The following is a 7,767-nucleotide window of genomic DNA, read 5'->3' on the forward strand; positions in this document are numbered from 1 at the left end:
TTAAAGGAGATAAAAATATATAAACATATATATAAAGACCACTACTGATTCTTACTTAAGAAGAAGCAAAGTAGGCAAAAGCCAGAAAAATTTGTATTTTCCTTAATAAAATATTAACCTGCTCAAAAAACCCACTGCCATTAAGTTGATTCAAACTATTCCTCAAGAGTTTGAAACACCTTTGCTCTTTGTACTCCTTGCATTCATCAAGTGGCATGACTCCTTCCTTTAACTTTTCTAATGAATTTCAGGGGCTATCTAGAATGTGTGCTCTATGAATACAATTAATTTATTTTACTCATTCACGTATTGACAGAATCTATTAAAAAATATACATTTAGCATAAAGTTTAATGTTTTTAAATGAATGCCTGAATGAATTTAGTCACAATGCTAAATCAATATTTTCCATCTTAATTCTTTGCACTCACAATTGAAGGTTGAAATAAATATGCAAACATGATTTTGCACAGAATTTGAAAAAGATTATGTTGGTGTTTATCAAATAAGTTGTCATTATTTTCCCGTTACAATCCGTTTTTTCTCCTTTAGACCTTGTTATTTACTGCAAAATGAGCTCTGGTGGCATAGTGGTTAAGTAATGGGCTGCTAACTGAGAAGTGGGTGGTTCAAATCCACTATCCACTCTCTGAGCGAAAAATTGGTAGTCCATTTTGGTAAAGATTTACACCCTTGGAAACCATATGGGGCAGTTCTACTCTGTTCTACAGCATCACTTGGAATCAGAATTGACTTGGCACCAACAAGTTTGTTTTAATTACTGCAAAACACAGAAACTACACTAGAGTATACAGGTAATATAACTTACAGATGTTTCTTTAATGGTACATTTTGCATTTTAGTAAATTTGTGTGCATAAAATTGTGGAATGGAATAACATAATTAATTTACTATTTTTTTAAGGAAAGAAAGATATATACACGGAAATTTAGAGATATTCCTATCTTATTCTCTACCTGTTTGACATTGGACATGTTACGCATTTTCTATATTGCCACAGTTTCATTACCTATAAAATCAGGGTATTCATATTATCCGTTCTCAGCTGTTAGTAAGTGTGTGTATTAAGTGAGATGAACTCAATGCATGCAAATCATGGTATACAAAGAATAACAGAGTAAATACTTAATACATATTACCTAGTCAGGGATTATTATTTTCATGTGTTTCATAGAATAAAATCTGATAATGAGTTTATCAGTGATTTTTATGTATTTTTATGGGTCATTTTGTAGTGTCTAACTGCACATGGATTATTTTATAATTAGAAATAAAGCTATTTTAATTTTGAAAGAGTAACATTTGTGACATGTGCTTTTGAATACTGCATAATTATACTTTTGCTCATAAATTGAGTCACTTTTTTCTCTAAGCATCATCACTACTGAAGACATTTAAACCTTCTCTATATAAACTTGTTTATTAAAGTCTCCATTGTGCCACTAAAGCTGCCTCTTAAAATTTCTCTACACAATATCTTGATCTACCAAATTTCTATTGAAAACGTTTGTTTGTAAATATGAAAATTCTATGAGATCATAATACTCTTTTGTCTTTTTTTATTACCAAACATAGTAATGATGTATCATATCTAGTAGAAGATTATTACAGAAGAAATGGTCCCATTGCTAAGTCATTTCAAGTTCTTGAAGTTATATAGTAAAAACAATTGCAGACATTTTTCGGGCCAGCACTGCTCATTATTCATCTTTGTATTCCCAGCTCTAGCATATTGCATGATGTATTACTTATTTAAATCGAATTAGCCGAGAAAGCTCTGATATGGTTTTCTATGGTTCTTACAGCAAAATGAGATTTGAAAACTCAGAAACAAAAAAAAATGTGTAAAATATGAAGCAATTCATTCATTCCAGAAGGTATCTGGAATATCTCCTGTGTGTCACAAATCAAGAGATATGCTAGGAAAATAAGTTAAAAGTTTTTTTTTTAAAAAAAAAAAAGAAAGAAAGAAAAAATCCCAAAAACAAAAGCAAAAAAACCTCTATATGCCTCAATTTTATCTTTATCAATGAAGGGTCCACAACATGAACTAATTAATAGAATTTTCAAACATATTTTAAAATATCTCCTATATGCTATTTATGTGTTTAGAGAAGTAGAATAACACAATTGTCAGAGAATTCCAAAATGAGAAATGAGTAGAATAACTACTAGATTATTTTTTTATAAAAGCCTATGTTTTGTTTACATTTGTTTCTGTTTTATCAGGATGGGCCTTATTAGTCATTAGGAATCCACAGCATAGTTTTAAGAACTTATACATCTGGGGAATACACAGAATAAGGGAACAAATTTCTAGGATGACTACTTCTGTCATCTCAACAAAAGCAAACAACAAGACATGTGCCAACTCATAAATGGTGTGAAAGCTCCCTAACTAGCAGTATTGTTCCTTCTTGATAAATTGATTGCATCTTACCTACATGTGCTTGGAAATATTACCAAACTCAAAAGGAGCATGGGTGGAAGGATCACTCCTGAGAGCTTTCACCTATTTCCTGTTGCTAAGGAAACCACTTCCTTTGTACATGTTCAGAATAGCAGGTTCTTTGAATCCTGCCTTTCAAGCACTATTTCTTAAAGCAAACATATAGAAACATAATCTATATTTTCAAGTGTACACAATTTTATTGTTTCTTTCTAGTATCTGGTGGAAAAGTTTCATCCAATTAAAGGTAATTTATACTTGGAGATAAAATTATGGGGACAGAGCAGCTTCATTTTGTTGTTTTATATTTTACAAAATCTACAGTGCTTCCCAAGTCACAAAACTGTTGGTAAATATATCACTATGACCTGTGCATATGTATCTATCAACATTGATTAAAATAATTTATAATATTTGATATTTAATAGAATTGGGAACAATCATATTTAATTGATCTATAGTGATAGTTATTATACATTAACTTAATTGTTTACTGATCCTTTATGAGACAATGTTTGGCTTTTTAAAAAATACTATTGAAATGTGCAAAGTTTTTACTGAACGCTTAAACGTGAAATTCAAGTGAATTATCTTTCAAAGATGAAAGACGAGAGTTGGAACTCTATTATATCACAGTGATTGCTCTGTATATTTGCCAGCTATTAACAACAGCATGTGTGGACACTGGCCATAAATACTAGCTGATTTCATAACTTGGATTGTAAATGCTATAATTATATGTTGTAATTCACATTATACTTCTGAGAATTTTTGCCAGTCCACAGCTTTATTACAACATTCTCATTAATGTCCTGTTTATTTGAGATCTTTCAAAGAATTCCTTTGAGCACCCATTATGATATTTTTAATTATACTCTTATATCTCTTCAAAATGCTTTGGATCAGCCTTACATGCTTTGAAGTACATAATGCCCTAAAACCACAGATTACAAACTCAAATTACATCACCACAATGTTAAAATGGTTTTGATTATTGTATCTATAATATCATTTCCTTCACTTGCTTGTCTATTCAGTGATTATAGTTTCTGCTATAAAAAATTCTCTCTAATTTCAGTTCCAGAGAAAAGTATACTCTTATGCATTAAATTGACTTATTTAATTGACTTCTACAATTATTTAGTATTATGCTTACTTATTTGAGTTGCATATTGCTTTCAGTCAAATAGGCATTGCTATAATGCCACATTTCCTACAGCTATGCTGTTTTATGAATGAAGGAAAATATTAAATCATAAACATTTTAATTTCAAGGAGACTGCTTTACTGTTGAGAGTAAGAATTCACAATAATTTAGTTAACTTAGTGCTTTTCTCACATTCAATAAAGATATTTGCTCAGTAAGATAGCATTCATCTTAATAAAATAAAACAATATATTTATATTTACCTACTATAATTTGGGAACATATTCAAGAGTTCACCCTTTTTCTTCTTAACATTAAGGAATAGATTTAAAATTTTATCCCTTCAAAACCGTATTCATTCTTATTTCACTAGTTAGTACTATATTGGCACTTTGATTTTAAAAACAAAACAATTACTTTGGTTCATCAGCTTTCTATTTTGCCTCTAGTAGTCTTTTATTCAAAGGCTTTTGTTGGCTTATTGCACTTTAATTAGCATGACACTGTGTGCCTTTAGTAGCTTGCTGCTATGCTACCCTTAATTGAAATCTTTCTCTTGTGTCTCTGATCATTATATCACCTTGATGCCTGGTACAGCTGCTCTTATACAGTATGCAGTAATACTGCATTAACCTTTTGAAGCTGGCAGTTTGGTTAGCAGAATCAGAGGAGCAGCTAAGGGTTGGTTACCTGTCTCTTTAGTCAGAGCTTCAAACCGGTTCATTTTGGCTTGAGCTCCTGCTAAGAATTTGCAGAGATCCCCAGGTGGATACTTAAGAAATACCTGGAGACCTATAAAAATCACCTGGGGATCTGGTTAAACAGTAGATTCTGATTCTGGATACTGTCAGTGAACATACTCACATGCTACATACTGTATAAAGTCAAATTTTACAGGAGGATATTTTTGGGCATACACTTTGATTTAAAGGCCATAGCTTCAGAATGATTGCTAAAGATATTATTTCTAATTTTGGACCCAATGGAAAACAATTTTGAAAGCAAATGAAGGTATATGAAGTCACTTTTTTTCTATGCCCCTCTCCTTTGACTCTAGAATATTTGTGCAGTACATTTTAAAGGGTTGTTTCTTCAAATATCCTCCACTATTTTTAACACACAACTTCACTTTATTCTTATGGGTCCTCAGAATGTTTTTGTAGAGCAATTACGTTAAGCATTTCTTATATTTATATCAAAAAGAAAACAATGTTTTAATTTCAAACATTAAAGAACATTCAAGATTTCTTTGCTAAAGTAAAAATTTTATCAAAATAAATATATTCAAAATAAGAATATTCTATTGTCAGAAGTCTTTTGCAGCAGATTTGTCCAGTGTAGTACATCGTCTGATTTCTTTCTTTTTTTTAATGCATTTTATCTAAATATAATTTATAGACAGTGAAATACACAAAACTAAAGTGACATGGGTCAATGCATTTTTTTTTTTTTTTTTTTGCAGTGTTCCCTCCCTTACCCTCCCACCCCTGGCAACCAACAAAGAAAGTTCCCCTCCATATATAAACCTTTCTTTGACCCTCCACAACAACAAAGTAATACTATATTTGTCCTTCTGTGACTGACTTATTTCACTCAGCAAAATGTCCTCCAAGTTCATCCATATTATGTGGTGCTCTGCAGACTCTACATTATTCTTTAGCACTGCATAGCATTCCATTATATGTATGTACCATAGTTTGGTCATTCTCTCTATACCATAGTTGGGTCATCCACTCTTCTGCTCATGTGCACATAGGTTGTTTCCATATTTTAGCTGCTGTAAATAATTCTGCGATGGACATGAGTATGCATATATCTGTTCCTGTCCTGGATCTCACCTCTTTAAGATGTATACCTAGTAATGGGATTGCTGGGTTAAATGGTATCTTTAACGCCAGCTTTCTAAGGAATCGTCATATTGCTTTCCACAGTGTTTGAATCACTTCACAGTACCATCAGCAGTGCATGAGTGTCCCGGTCTCTCCACATCCCTGTCAGCATTTACTATTTTCTGTCTAGCTGAACCTTGCCATCGGTGCTGGGGTGAGACGGTATCTCATTGTTGTTTTGATTTGCATCTCTCTGATAGCCAGTGATTGTGGGTGTCTCTTTAAGTATTAGCTAGCCACCTGAATATCCTCCTTGGTAAAGTGTCTATTCATGTCTTCTGCCCATTTTTCAATTGGATTGTTAATCCCATTGTTGTTGAGACATTGGAGTTTTCTATAAATCTTAGTGATAAGTCCCTTGCCAGGTATGTAATTATCTGCAAATATGAATTTGTTGCTGTCATTTTTGTTATGTGCTTTTTCATGATATCAATTTCTTTGCTTCATATAGTTTTCTATGCTAAGTTTGTTTTATTTATGAATACTGTTAAAACTTCCTTCGTTGCTGTTGTTTTAGTATTTGCTAAATATTTATGCTGGTCCTCTTTTTTATTTTGATGTGAAGGTTTATCATTTTTCTTTGAGTTACCCTGAGATTTATAGTTTTCTTCCCAAGTTTAGAAGAGCCTGTTCTATCTTGTAGCTGTCTTGACTTCTCTACCATCTAGAAGTTCTGTAACAATGCAGTTTTTTCCCTCTTTTTAGTTTATGGTTGTCCTCATTTGTCAATTGAGTCTCTGGTTCCCTGTTTATAATCTCATAGGCTTATTTACTTTGGATACTTCCATACTTGGGTTGGTTTCTGAGTTATATCATCATGTGTTAATGGTCAGTTGTTGTTGGCTGTTGTTGCTTCTCTGTCCAATGGGCACCCTTTGGCATCTCTTGTAAGGTTAGTCTGATTTGAACAAATACCCTTAAACTCTGCTTATCTGGAAATGTCCTAATTTCACCATCACATTTGAGGGACAATTTTGCTGGGTACATAATTCTTGGTTGGAAATTTTTCTCTTTCAGGGTTTTATATATACCATCCCATTGTCTTCTCATCTGTAAGGTTTCTGCTGAGAAATCCAAGCTTTGTCTTATTGTTTGCCCCTTGTAGGTAACTTTTCGTTTCTTCCATGCTGCTCTCATGATTCTTTATCTTTGGTTTTGGTGAGTTTGATGATGATATGTCTTGGTGATTTTCTTTTGGGGTCAATCCTGTTTGGGGTTTGTTGGACTTCCTGAATGGATATATTCTCATCTTTCATCATACCAGGAAAATTCTCTTCCAGAAAATATTGGACAATTTTTTCTGTGGTTTTATTTGTCTCTTCCTGTTCTGAAACTCCAATTACACATAGGTTATTCCTTTTGATGGTATCCCACATGAACCTTAGGCTTTCTTCATTTTGTTTTGATCTTTTTTCTGATTGATCCCTTTCCAAAGAAGTGTTCAGGTATTTGCCTTCAGCCTCACCAATTCTGTCTTCCATTGATTCAATACTGCTCCTTTGGCCATTCATTGTCTTATCTATTTCTGGAAATTTAGTATTAATCTTCTGGATTTGTGTGTGTAGATTCTGTATCATTTCCAATTTTTCATTTTTTTTTTTTTTGTCATTTTGTTCTTGTATTGTCATTTGAAATTGTTTTAGGGTTTTCTCTGTGTTATCCTTCATTTGTCTCTCAATTCATTGAAGATACCTAAATAAAATTCTTTTGAATTCCTTATTACGGAGTTTCAATGCTACGTCTTCCTCAGGGATATGTTTTAGGTCTGTATCCTTGTTCCTTATTTCTCCTGCTTTATCTTGCCTCTTTGTGTGGACTGTAATGCTCTGACTCTGAGGCATTGTGATGTTTTTATGTTTATATTTAATTAGTGATTGTATGTTCAAATGACTTGCCCATGAGTTTTACTTTCTTTGTTTTGTTTGTATGTTATCTATGCAAGCAGAGTACTGTGCTGTGCTCCTCTATTCACTACTTGACAGCCCTTATACACTCACCACTTGTCTCCTTTCCTGTTGTCAGCCTCTTTTATGTGCCTGCTGATCTTAGCAAACAAAGCCTTTTCCTAGGTCCCTGGAATCTGAATGAGAATGCTATCACTTTAAAATCCAAAGTGGTTGTCACTTGTAAAGATGCAAAATGGCTGTGCCCTTAGTCACTTTAAATGTCCCAAATGATTGCCACTTATAAACATTCAAAATGGCTACACCCTCAGTCACTTTAAACCTCCAAAATGGCTGCCACTTATAAACATTCCAAATG

At 32.8% G+C, this 7,767-nt stretch overlaps 1 pseudogene; it reads right to left on the reverse strand.

Annotated features, from left to right (window-relative positions):
• LOC122150362 overlaps positions 1–994 on the reverse strand; it is a 2,543-nt pseudogene extending 1,549 nt beyond the window's left edge.
• Positions 995–7,767: the final 6,773 nt, after the last annotated feature.

The sequence above is a fragment of the Orycteropus afer genome, unplaced genomic scaffold (genome assembly GCF_000298275.1).
Source record: "Orycteropus afer afer isolate SDZICR_OR568_19922 unplaced genomic scaffold, OryAfe1.0 scaffold00129, whole genome shotgun sequence".
NCBI lineage: Eukaryota > Metazoa > Chordata > Mammalia > Tubulidentata > Orycteropodidae > Orycteropus > Orycteropus afer.